The following is a 14,569-nucleotide window of genomic DNA, read 5'->3' as shown; positions in this document are numbered from 1 at the left end:
TCGTGGCCACAGGCCACAGCTGTTGTGCTGGAGGATGGTCTGTGTAATAACAAATGTCAGAGTCTCATATTACAGAAGAAAAAAAAGGATTGTCTGCTTATTGTAATAATGTCAGAGCACATATGGTTTATTACACACTCAACATGTTTTTAATATCAGCAGACAACCTGTCAGATTTACTATTTCTGCTTTCTAGTGCAGTATATCAGTGGTAAATAACACCAGGGTTCCTGGAAAAAAGAGAACACATGGTGCAGCACTGTGGCTATGTTGATGTTGTTTGCAGCATGACCTAGGAATGAGAATGATCTAGCCCCCAGGCCCAGTGATACACATACATCTTGTGTATTGTGGGTTACATCATGGTCTGTCTGCAAGCTGAGGAGTTTAAGAAAAAAAAAAAAAAAAGTCCTTTAAATCAACAAAATTGAAACCCCTTCTCTGCAACATGAGCTCTAAGTAATAAAACCTCTCCTGAAAAAATCATATCTGGACGCCACAACGATTAGTAACTATAGGCCAATATCAAATCTGCCATTTTTGGGGAAAATCATTGAAAGGGTTGTCTTCCAGCAAATCCATACTTTTATGATGCAAAACAATCTTTTTAACACATTTCAGTCTGGATTTCGGCCACACCACAGCACTGAGACTATACTTATCAAAATCTTAAATGATATTCATCAGAATAATGATGCATGCAAATCCTCTGTCCTGGTATTACTAGATCTCAGTGCTGCATTTGATACAGTTGATCATGATATACTACTTAGCAGATTGGAAAAGTGGGTGGGACTCACCAGCACTGTGTTACAATGATTCAAATCTTATTTACAAGATAGGGACTTTTTTGTGTCAATTGGTAACCATGAATCTGAGCGAACTACGATCACACGTGGGGTTCCTCAAGGGTCCATTCCCGGACCACTTCTATTCAACATCTATATGCTACCCCTAGCCCAGATTATGGAACATCACAACATCTCCTGTCATACATATGCCGATGACACACAACTCTATATCCCAGTGTCATCACATGACTACAGTCCCTTACTCTCATTGGTTAACTGTATTCATCAAATCAAAGACTGGAGACAGAGGTGTTCATTTTTGGCCCTAAAAATTAGAGGGCAAAGATCAGCGCTCACCTTGGCTCTATGTCATTGACAGCTGCAAATCAAGCCAGAAATCTTGGTGTTATTATTGACTCAGACCTGAACTTCAACAGCCATTTAAAGTTTATCAATAAATCTGCCTATTACCACCTGACAAAAAAAACATAGCTAGAATTAAGGGGTTTCTGTCTAAACAAGACATGGAAAAACTTATTCATGCATTCATTTTTAGTAGGTTGGATTATTGCAATGGCATATTTACAGGCCTTAACAAAAAATCAATCAGACAGCTGCAGCTGATTCAGAACGCTGCCGCCAGAGTACTTACAAACACCAGGAAACTGGACCATATTACACCAGTCATTAAATCGCTGTACTGGCTTCCTATGAGTCAAAGAATAGATTTTAAAATCTTACTGCTGGTCCAGAAAGCCCTGAATGGTCTCGGACCAAAATACATGCTTGATCTACCGGTTCTCTACGAAGCATCCAGACCCCTTTGGTCATCTGGAACTGGTTTGTTGTGTGTTACAAGAACAAGAACCAAGCAAGGTGAGGCAGCATTCAGTTATTATGCTCCTCACCTGTGGAACAAACTTCCTGTAGATCTGAGGTCTGCTCAAACTGTCAGCTCCTTTAAATCAGGGCTAAAAACACTATTGTTTACTGAAGCGTACTCTTAGATTAAATACTTACCTGCTGTATTCTACTGCCTGTACTTTTTAACTACACACTGCTGATTTATGCCTTTAATTATTCTACTTCTTACTGCTCTTAGATGCAATGTATTGAGCCTGTTTTTATTTTATGTTACTGTATTTTATTATCACTGTCATTCTTTTCATTCAATTTCTAATTCCCTTTTTAATTGACTGTTTTTATTGTTTTAAATTGTGTCTTGTTGCTTTCAGTGTCTCTGTAAAGCACTTTGAATCACCTTGTGTCGAATTGTGCCATACAAATAAACTTGCCTTGCCTTGCCTAAAATAACAGAATTACACCCATCCTTTTTACAGGAACCTTGTATAGACCTGGTCAAACCAGAAAGTGGCACAGAAAAGTAAATCCTTGCTAAAAGCTTGTGGACTACTCCCGGAGCCAGCTGGTAAACTACTACCAAGCTAATGGCAGTTAGCTCTCATTAGTGTTAGCCCACTAATGGGACATTAAGTTCACACAGTGTGTTAATGTGTGTACATACATACGTGCGTGTGCCACAGAGTATGTGTGTCAGCTATTTATTCACTGCCATCACTGATGTAATGATCACACCAAGACTTCCATTTGCTACGCATGAGGTGTGTCATTTGGAATGTTAGGCTGCAGTCAGTTTGTCATGGCAAATGCTATTTTAAGCCACTGTCCTCTAAACCCTGGGTTTTCAACAGGCGGTCAGTGACCCATAGGTGGTCCTCTGAGTTATTGCAGGGGGGCGCCAAATTACCTTTTGATGATTTAAACAAAGTTTTTATTTTACTTTTTTTTTTTTTTTTTAATTCAAAAAGTAAAATGTGTCTGAAAACACAGATTAACATGAATCTTACATATTATCACCAAAGATAATTGGCACACAATAGTAATATCTAGTTTACAGTACACAACATTAATGATAGGCCAACTGTTACCAACGAATCCCCGTGCAATCAGGTGAGCTAGCTAACGTTCAATGATGTGCGGCATCTTTTGTTTTTACATATGGCAAATTAGCTGTAGTATTATGTCAAGTGTACGGACACAACTGACCTATGGCTAAGCCACGCCCCCCTCCACTCACTCAGACAAACTATCAACATTCAGTGACCGGCGCTATGGCAGGTGTCACAGTACATGGCATTTGATGATTTTTGGGGATATAATGATCAAATGTGGGGCTCGACAGTGGGAGCGTTTCACTCGCATTTGCGACTAAAAATAGATGTGTGCAAACTGTAAAAAATATTTAGGGGCACATGTGCGCATAAAAAAATCAGCCTGTATTTTTGAAATATGATACTCTAACCACAAATGTTGGAGGAACTCCAGCCGTCTTCCCTCTTCCCTCTTCCCCATGTGACACGGTTATGGGCGGTTTTCCAAGCCACTGTCGGCACAATGCGCTCTTGTGCAGCGGTAGCACATACACAATGAATGGGTCCGTCGGCGGAGGTCTGTGCTTTGCGCGCTCTGTGTGAAAAGGGCTTAAGTCCCAATGTCGGCAGCGTGGAAATAAGTCAAAGTGTAGAGGAGATGGACCAGGTAAAGCGGCGGATCTCCGGGGAAGCCTGCTCCGTTCTCCCCGTAGTTCAAATAATTTCAACTCTGAGCGCAGCGCTCGGGCAGAAAATCAGAGTGGTGCGCGACGCCAAGGGTAGCGGTGCCGCTTTGTCAGGCTTTGCTGCCCTCTCCATAGACAAACAATGGGACAGCCAAAGCGGTTTTACAGCTGATCATGTGTAGAGGCCTTTAGGGACCGTTTGCCATGGTACCGCTGCTGGGCAGGGTGGAAATAAAGGCCTATTCACACAGAGTGTGCAAAGCGCAGACCTCCGCCGACGAACCCATTCATTGTGTATGTGCTACCGTGACGTAAGTGCACACCGCTCTGCCACCGAGCTGAGCAGCGCGCGAGAGGGCGCATGTTGTGGCGTCTGCGCACTGTGACGACACCTCAGCGCCGCGCGTCCAATAGCAGAGAAGAGCCTGAAGTAGACCCGGAAGCGGTCACCATGGAGCTGTAGCTCCTGAACGAGCCTGTACTCCCCCAAATCCTGTCCTCTGCGCCCTACCCTGCGGTGGGCGCCGTGAAAGCTCTGTGTGAAAGAGGCTTAAGTCCTGCATAGTTTCAGAGGACCTGGAGAATGCTTTAGGATAATAATAACATTATATAAGATAATCATATTGCAAAGATAATATATATTAGATAATAACATTAAAGACAAAATTAAATTGCAATAGGCCTACTTTTTCAAAACTTGATGATTTTAACTTTCTGTACATTTTTTATACAAATTCATTACATAATTTTGCTTGTAAATGTCGATTTGCATCATGTTTATTACAGAAAACACATTATTTGATCAATTTACATTGTGCCCCTAAAGTTGTGCGCTCCTTACTTTTTCAACTTAGGAGCACATGTGCTCCTTGGGAAAAAAGTTAGCGTCAAGCCCTGAAATGTCATTGAGAAGTAACCAAAAGGGTCTAAACTACCCATTGGAGGGATATATTCATCATTATATTGTTGAGAAGGTCGATGAAAAGCTTACATTACAAGCCAGAATTTAACAGGTCACAGTGTACGCTTGTGAACAGCATCTCGTTGCCATCACCATCAAAGACAACAATTTGAAGTGCCACTGAAGTTAAGGTTTTTGGCTCAGGATATGAGAAAGGGATAACGGCCTTTTTACCATCTTTACCAAGAGTGTCTCTCCGTCAGTTTGGTGCTACAGTATTTACACTGAATCATTCAGCATAACGTTTGCCAACCTTTGTTATCTTTGCGATTATTACAGATAAATTAATGAAGCTAAGCTCCAGAAGTTAATGTTAGCTTAACTAGAGCCCTTTGGACAACAGCTAACAATGATGTACGATCACCAAAGTACAAAACTAGAACATAATAGGCTAAAGAACTCAAACAAGGTGACATGATGAACAATGCAGCTAGGAGCTAACGTTAGGCTAACTTTAGCTAACGTTAGCTAGAGATGTTAAAGATAAGATAGATTCTTTCCAGCAAAGTGACAATATGTTGCCTCAAACACAATGTTGACTTACCTTAGAACAGATGTAGACATCATTGTTAATCTTATTCACATTGAGTTGATGTTGTGGTCTAACGTTACCACACAACTTTATCCAAAGGAGACACTTTTCTCGGATGAGATGTGGTTTAAAGTGTAAAAAATACACCTCGTCGCCCAGCCTCTCAGGATACCTTGTGGTGGAGTTGCATGTACGCCATGCACACTGTTTGACCATTTTTAAACTTCAAATCTCCGAAAAAGTTCATAAAACCGAACAAAACTGACTTTCTGTAATGCATTTCAATGAAGGTCGAGGCAGAGAATGTCCGAGTGTATGGAGATGGCTATATGCACTGTGATTGGCTCATTGCGTTTGAGGGCGGGACTTAGCCATAGGTCAACTGTGAGCCACAATAGGTTGTTTTGTATCATTTCGAGCAAGAGACTCTGACACTGCCCACCAGACCTCCGGCAAAAGTACAGAGGATGTTTGTTCAGTGGAAGGGTTATGATCCTCACTTTGTGCTTTTTAAACATCAATGTTTTATGCGTACTAATTCAATGTCAGCATGACTTTAAAAACAGTACTCCTATCTGGCCTTCTACAGTCAAAATGCGTATTCATGCGCACACCTAAGAACATCTCAGTAATACGCCTTAAGGATGAAGAAACTGTTTTCTATGTTCTAAGGCAATAAGTAAATTTTGCCCAACCGCATGAATTATGCAGACACTCTGTGGTCAGTCAGTAACAACATGTACTGTTCTCTCCCTGCAAGATTGATTAAAATCATACTGACTGTTACATCCAGAGGCTATTCATTACAGAAACACATGACAGAAACCTGCAGCTGCACTCCTTTTTATGGGTAAAACTTTAGGTAGTGAGAGAAGTACTCAAATCAATTCCAATCAACCCCTGATTAAATTGACAAATAATGAAGTATTTAATACAAGGAGTTGCTTCTGTCATTGACCATTAAAATGTTAAATGCATTAATCAATAAAATCTGGCCGCTAGTGGGCTGAAAAACTCTACAACAACTGACGGAGGCAAAGCTCCAACATATTATCACCTTAATAAATTGCTATGGATAATGTGTTCAGAAATAGTTGCTTTTATTACCACACGTTGCAGACAGAAAGCAACATTAACATTCATTTGGATTTGAATTTTCTCCACCTGATAAGTTCAATATTCATTTTTCCTTTAGTTCTGGTTTGGTCGCCTCCAGCTCCTGAGAAAAATGTTACAATCTGTCAACACAATCTCACTCCAACCCTGTCACATATCAACATTTGGTCATGGACTTTCAACGTCCAGTTACAACATGCAAGGTACCACGGGTGCGTTGGTTTTTGATGTGTCGGTGAAGATTCTCAGTCATCCAGGTCATGGTAATCGTAAGTGCTATATCGTAGGCAACTGGACTGAAACGTAACTCTACAACAACTGACGGAGGACTGAAACGTAAGCAAGTCCAGTTGCCTACGATATAGTACTTACGATTAGTTGTTGATGTTCTAGGACACTGTGTCAAGTTCTGCCTGTTACATGCATTGTGTAAAAATACACTTCTGTTTTCACAGGAAATCTATCGTTTTCATACAGTCTCTTTCAAAAAATAAATGCACTACATCGATTCAGCGCCACTAATTAAAGTTTTTTTTTCATTCAACGACAAAAACGTGGTTGGGTTTACACAACAAAAGCATGTGGTTAGGTTTAGGAAAAATAGAACAGGGTTTAGCTTTTTAATCTTACAGGATGTGAACACCGCTCTCTCAGGTTAGAGTCTGTGTTCATTGGACCCTTTCACCACCCTCCCCATCCGCCCCGCTCGGACTTTCGCTTAACTAGTTCTTTATCAATATGGGGTTCACGAGATTGACAAGACCAGGATATTGTAATATTTTAGCATGCCAGAACAAGTGTTCTAAAACAACTACTGATACATGATTTTCATGCTAACTTACCACATTTAGTATTATATCGACTCTCACTGGGTGGCACTTTAACCTACCAGGTGGAGGACATAAAGCATGGTAAGGGCCGGGGCAGAAGCTGCACCTACTGAGGCAACCATCTCCTGGCACCAAGCCCTGATCACCAAGTCGATCACCGGCCCTTCTTATATGTCGACTGCCATTTTTGGCTTCTTCCCCAGTTGTTCCAGACAAACCTTGGCGGAACAGCCTCCTTTTTGAAATGTCTTTAGCCTTTTGGGGATGAATACATATCCCCCTTATGAAAATGAAAACTGCAGACACACATAGGTGCCATAAAGAATTCTGATCGTGGTGCCCTCGTCTCTTATGATTACTGTACCCCAGCAATCTTGCAATCCATTATCCAACAGAAAGTTGTGGAAACTTAAATAAGGCTTGTTGTTGGAACAGTATGGTATACTATTATGACTTTTGCAAATGATAATCGGAAGTAAGGTCCAATGTCGAACAAAGCGTTTTTTCCCAGCTAAAAAAACACCAGGTGCTCCTCGGGAAACGCCCTGCTGGGAGCATCTGAGAGTGCTTCGGAGGTGCAGCGTTTTTTCAGCTGAGACGCTTTGGTTGCATCTGGTTACTATGATATGGAAAATGAGATATGACAGTTGGTCTTTGTGGTATTTGTCCCTCCTCCACTGCGGTTGAATGGCTGAGTAAAAATGCTGTGCTCATCACAGTTGCTTTTTACCCAAAGTTGAACAATGGCACTCAGAAAAAGAAACCCCAACGTGCAGTACTCAGCGCAAAATTCACGCTCAGCGCTTCCTCCTGCTGCTAGTGTTTGTAAGGTAGCATAAATACACAGCGTTCCCTTTACAAAAAATATAAAAATTACACTGGGCTCAGGAAAAAAAACACTTGGTGGACACGGCCCTGAAGTCTCTGCTGCCTTTGCCAACTTCTGCTCTCAGAATTCACAGTGTGAAAAGCCCCTATTCAGCTTCATGTTTTGTTAAATGTACAATGTTAATTTGCAAATGTTCATAGTTAACCATTACATAAATGTAGTGGTGTAAAAAATGTACACAATAACAGTCATAAAAAGAACACCCATAAGAGGTGCATGCATGCATGCAGGCGTGCGTGCATGTGTTGGGGATAGTTTTGACCTGCTGTATAGGGCACTCAATGAACTGTGCTGTATGTCCTTGAGGGAGAACTGGCCCACCAGCACAGTACACACTTGGTCCCAGAGGGTTAGCAAGCAGAGAGCAGTGATGGGAAACTATAGCAACTGTAATCAAATGTACAGCTCAGTGTATTAAAATAAATCCACCTAAACCCAACAATATCCTTTCTTTTTTTGTTAACCATTTAAGTGGTGGACATGTGTCTCTTCACAAACGCTATTAGCGTTAGATGGTATACTTACTTGCACTTTAGCATGGCAACAACACTGATGCTTATTCACTAATTAGATCACCTTCCAAATCAGCCTATAACCCCGGGATAAACAGACTACAAACATAAACCCTAACCACTCTACTTCATTGGGTAAGCCATATAAGTGTTATAGTGTACTTTCACATGTCCTAACATCGAAAATAAAGGACAGATTTGTTGTTCAACTCCACCTTATCCATTGGTGTCTTTAAACCTGTCACCTCATCATGTGTCATCACTTACCAAGCAGAGGTAGTTGTAGTATCAAGTGTATTATTTGCCTTGTGCACTAGAATTGTGTTGCACATTTGTGTTGTGTGTGTGGAAACAGGTGAGTCAAAGGATTTTTTAAGGAAAGTTAAACACTTATTGTGCAAAACTAAAATGGACAGTGAGAGAGAGGTGGAAACAACAATGGACTGAAGATGAAAAGCCTGTGTATTCTTCTTTGTCCTTTGAATAAAATCAGTAACAGTACTCCTATTATTGGTGCTGGGAATATACAGGCAGCTCCAGTTAAGTCCCAAAACAATTTTCCCATTCAGCATCTGTATTCCTCTCTTCAGTTGTTGAAATATCCAAAAGCATTACGCTATAAACTATAACAAGTGACACTAAAAACCATCTAGATCTGAGACAAACTATGGTGGTTTTCATACTCCCCCAGGGGCAGGGAGAGCTGAAGGTCAAATGAGATAAACTGTTTCTCAGTAACGACCCTTGGGCAAGAGCCACCTTTGTCTCTAAGTTTCCACAGCACCACTTACAGCCCACTAGTGTGAATCACTGTGGATGAAGCAACGAAACGATGGCGTCAGAGATCTGTCTCTAGTGTGTTGTGGACATTGTGAATACATGAGGTGATGACGTCAGGTTTGATCTTTGATGCAAATACCATGGAATGGTATCATATTTGGTGATGACTGAATTGGATTGTTTGTGTAAATATGTGCATACAGTATATATGAATATACTATGTTTCTTCTGAAAGTCTGACTTTCCGTTTACATTCAACTTCCACTGTAGCTTTACCTCAGACTTGTAAACAACAACCCTAGTACCTCTGGGTGAGTTAAACCAAGCGCTGTTGTTCTGATGTTGCAATATACTGTAGCACCACCTTGTGTCTTATGTAAGACAGTGTACACTCACGCAGATATGACACTGTGTTTCTAAAAAAGGAACACTTCGCTAATTTTAAACCTTATCTTTCTGTACTTGGCATACATTGTCATGACTATATATATGTATTTATATACAGAATTTGCATATACACTTGATAATGCACTCACAGGCCTTTCTTGGTTTCAGTGCACATTGCCCTTTTGAAATCTATATTCAACACATGCCACATTAGAGGAACATTTGATGTGACAAGCAGCTTTGCTATTCTTAAATACTTAGTGCAAACAAAAGCAAAAAAATAAAATTAAAAAAAGTAAAGTTGAGACTGAAAGTTGTGCCAAAGGAAAGGCCGTGTTTTACAGAAATTAAAAGTTTATTTTGTAGGCTGAGCTTATCATTTTCACCTCACAGTTTTACATTTTACCATCCTAATGTCAGTAAGTGCATGTGAGAATATTCAGTATGTTGAGTTAAAATGCTAATGCTAAAAATCAATGCAGTTGACATATCCTGATCTTTAGTCCAAAGTACACACAGTACAAAGTGGAACAAGCTCAAAAAATACTGGATTCCACACTGATCATGGCATAGGCAGTATAGGTGAATGCTAAGGGCGCCATCATCTGAAGGGGATATCACAAATATTGCTACTATTATTTATAAATATTACATGAGGAAACAACACCATAACTACACATCAAAGCCTAATACATACAGTAATAGGGAGGACTTTTTTTCTCCCCTGCTCGTACACTTTACCTGCTTTCTGTGGGGGATAGGCAAGTTATCTGATGCCACTGAACCCCGGAACACGCCGTATCATTATCATGTCAAGGCGACAAAAGCTCACTGGTGCCCACTCAACTACCACTACACTACTGAGAGGAGTGGAGAGGAAAAAAATGAAATCAGCAGGAGGAGAGCTAGTTATTGTTACCTCTAAGCAGCCTTTGGTCCCAACGAACAGTGCACAGTTTGCATTGATTTACACTGTGAGGCGTTCAAGCTCTATTCAGTAAAAATGAGTATCGGGAGAAGGTAAATTACAATGTACTTATGATGTTTTCAATGTAATCTTGTGAAGTGTAGCTTTTGGTGAGAAACAAATAAATGCAGCTGTTTGAAGGAGAAATATGTTGATGTTTTCACAGCAGTATAAAACAGATATTATAGAGGGATTTATGATGTAAAAGGTTTAAAAGTTCTTTTGCTTATTTTTTTAAGGGGTTTTTCATGTGAAAGAAGGTTATGTCAAAGGTTGATTCATAAACGTGTATTATTGAATTTGTGCACAATCAAAGATAGTGTAATGAAGGACTGAATGACTTCAAAACTGTTCATTTATTTTTTCGTAGTGCAGATTTTGTTGTTTCCCTGGCATGAAAGAATAAATAAAAAAAAACAAAATAAAACACAAAAATAAAACATCAGTATCTGCTTTTGCTGATTATCAGCCCAGAAGTTCAATACCCATGCCTCACTTAGTTCAATTAGAAAGTTAATTTGTACATTTTATTATCATTTTACAGTGTCATATATAATTTTATTGTTTTAACTGTTGTTGTTTATCATTCTCTGAACAAATTAATTTGGAAATCTCTTTTATTATTGATATATGTGATTGTCATAACACATGTACAACATCTTACTGAAAACAAATTAGCACATATTTTCATCTTTTTGCATTTTGGTAAGAAACGTGCAGTACTTTGACTGGTGAGTTACAGCAACTGACCTTTTTTGGCCTAAGGCACCTAATCTGCTAGGGCCGCCACTGATTTAGGGCAGCCTATATGCCACTGCATCACGTTTTCTCAAATTTAAGGCACCCTAGAGGGCACTTTATTATGTTTTACCTACCTTAGCGGCATCCAAGAGGGCACTTAGGAAGCTTTTTTTTTTTTTTTTCAAATATGGGCGCACCAAGAAGGCTAGCCCTTTAGATCCATCTCTTGCTAATTAATTCCAGCTTTATTCGGATTCCATGCCATAGTTGATGACAAAGGGTTTCAGCGTCTCCGAGCTCTTGCAGAGACTGAGGTGATGTCACTGGAGTTAATTTCTCATACTTGAGTTTGGTGACCTCTAGTTCTTGTTCTCATATGTTGAATACACTAATTACCACAGAGGACATTATACAACTGCCTTTAGAGACTTCCTGTGACTTATACACTGACATTTACATGTACAATTGGTGGAGCGCTTCTTTAATGTAGTAAATAGTATGGTGGTCATCTGCTACATAGACAAGTGGATATTTTCAAAATGTTGATCATTGGCACTAAGATCATAGAACTCAGTAGGGTTTCCAGGGGACCTTTATTGTTTTATTTTAGCATTATGGCAGTCCATCCAACAGTCGTTGAGATAAGAAGTAAGCGGCAACAGTTTTCAAAATCCTTGTTTGTCAACTAACTAGAACTGACAAAATGTAGTGAAATTAAAAAAAAAACACATTTTTCTCTGTTGTGGTATAGAAGTAAAAGTACACAATTAAAGCACAAGTGCCTCAGAATTGTTCCTATGTAGTCTAAGTAAATGTACTTAGTTAACCTTATAGGTTTAGACAACTCACTCTGGAACACCGGACCTGACTGTTTAGCCAGCACATCAACATTACTAGAAAATGAACCCTAATCCTACACATAACATTAACGTATGCAGGGCAGAGGTAGCCCTTTTGCCCTGAATAGAGTCTGTGTGCAAAGTGGTTCTGCCTGTGTGCTCTGTGTTTGCATTTTACATGTGACTAATATGCCATATTAACAATATACAGTACAGGGCAAAAGTTTGGACACACCTTCTCATTCAATGCGTTTTCTTTATTTTCATGACTATTTACATTGTAGATTCTCACAGAAGGCATCAAAACTATGAATGAACACATGTGGAGTTATGTACTTAACAAAAAAAGGTGAAATAACTGAAAACATGTTTTATATTCTAGTTTCTTCAAAATAGCCACCCTTTGCTCTGATTACTGCTTTGCACACTCTTGGCATTCTCTCCATGAGCTTCAAGAGGTAGTCACCTGAAATGGTTTTCCAACAGTCTTGAAGGAGTTCCCAGAGGTGTTTAGCACTTGTTAGCCCCTTTGCCTTCACTCTGCGGTCCAGCTCACCCCAAACCATCTCGAATGGGTTCAGGTCCGGTGACTGTGGAGGCCAGGTCATCTGCCGCAGCACTCCATCACTCTCCTTCTTGGTCAAATAGCCCTTACACAGCCTGGAGGTGTGTTTGGGGTCATTGTCCTGTTGAAAAATAAATGATGGTCCAACTAAACGCAAACCGGATGGGATGGCATGTCGCTGCAGGATGCTGTGGTAGCCATGCTGGTTCAGTGTGCCTTCAATTTTGAATAAATCCCCAACAGTGTCACCAGCAAAACACCCCCACACCATCACACCTCCTCCTCCATGCTTCACAGTGGGAACCAGGCATGTGGAATCCATCCGTTCACCTTTTCTGCGTCTCACAAAGACACGGCGGTTGGAACCAAAGATCTCAAATTTGGACTCATCAGACCAAAGCACAGATTTCCACTGGTCTAATGTCCATTCCTTGTGTTTCTTGGCCCAAACAAATCTCTTCTGCTTGTTGCCTCTCCTTAGCAGTGGTTTTCTAGCAGCTATTTGACCATGAAGGCCTGATTCGCGCAGTCTCCTCTTAACAGTTGTTCTAGAGATGGGTCTGCTGCTAGAACTCTGTGTGGCATTCATCTGGTCTCTGATCTGAGCTGCTGTTAACTTGCGATTTCTGAGGCTGGTGACTCGGATGAACTTATCCTCAGAAGCAGAGGTGACTCTTGGTCTTCCTTTCCTGGGTCGGTCCTCATGTGTGCCAGTTTCGTTGTAGCGCTTGATGGTTTTTGTGACTCCACTTGGGGACACATTTAAAGTTTTTGCAATTTTCCGGACTGACTGACCTTCATTTCTTAAAGTAATGATGGCCACTCGTTTTTCTTTAGTTAGCTGATTGGTTCTTGCCATAATATGAATTTTAACAGTTGTCCAATAGGGCTGTCGGCTGTGTATTAACCTGACTTCTGCACAACACAACTGATGGTCCCAACCCCATTGATAAAGCAAGAAATTCCACTAATTAACCCTGATAAGGCACACCTGTGAAGTGGAAACCATTTCAGGTGACTACCTCTTGAAGCTCATGGAGAGAATGCCAAGAGTGTGCAAAGCAGTAATCAGAGCAAAGGGTGGCTATTTTGAAGAAACTAGAATATAAAACATGTTTTCAGTTATTTCACCTTTTTTTGTTAAGTACATAACTCCACATGTGTTCATTCATAGTTTTGATGCCTTCTGTGAGAATCTACAATGTAAATAGTCATGAAAATAAAGAAAACACATTGAATGAGAAGGTGTGTCCAAACTTTTGGCCTGTACTGTATGTGGAAAAGTTTTTTAAAGGCAGAAAAATTAAGGTCCTTGGATCAAATATAGACCAGTGCATCTTCCATCATCTGAAGCTTTTTACTGAGTTTTTGCTGATTTCCAGCAATGGTAATGCCCTGGAGGTCATGACTGTACACACCATTTCACTCCTATACCCTCTGACTAATCAGAACACATACAACTTTATTCACTATCAAATAGGGGTGTAACGGTACACAAAAATCACAGTTCGGTATGTACCTCGGTACACAAGTCACGGTTCGTTTTTTTTTTTTTTTTTCAGTACAGTAATGAAAAAATAGACAACTATTAAATATCTTTTACTTATTGGTAATCTTATTAAAACATACCACCACAGCAGTTAACTCTTTTTACACAATTTTCGAATGAAACAAATATATATAAAATCCTGCTTTTTCACATTGTTTGAATGAAAATAGAAATATAAAAGTGAAAAATAAAATCCTGCTGTTTTTTTAACACATTTTTTGAATGAAAAATATAAATATAAATTTCTGCTTAAACAGTTTTACTCAATTAAAATAAAAAGTATAGTGCAGCTGGTCAGCTTTAAAGCCTGTTCAGATTCAGTTTTACTAGGAACTTAGCTTTGCCACGTTGTTAAAGTGCAGTAAACAAAACATGCTTATATCTAAAATGCAGCTTGAACAATTTTACTCAACTCCAGTGGCGTTGGTTATTTCTTTAGCGCGATGGTCAGGAAAACGCTTTCTTTTTAAACGACGACGATATTGTAGTTTGCACCAGATTGCTTTTTCTAGTCGTGCCAGTTAACGTTCAA

This window comes from Epinephelus fuscoguttatus, linkage group LG10, assembly GCF_011397635.1.
Source record: "Epinephelus fuscoguttatus linkage group LG10, E.fuscoguttatus.final_Chr_v1".
NCBI lineage: Eukaryota > Metazoa > Chordata > Actinopteri > Perciformes > Serranidae > Epinephelus > Epinephelus fuscoguttatus.
Note: the sequence above shows the minus strand (reverse complement) of the source record.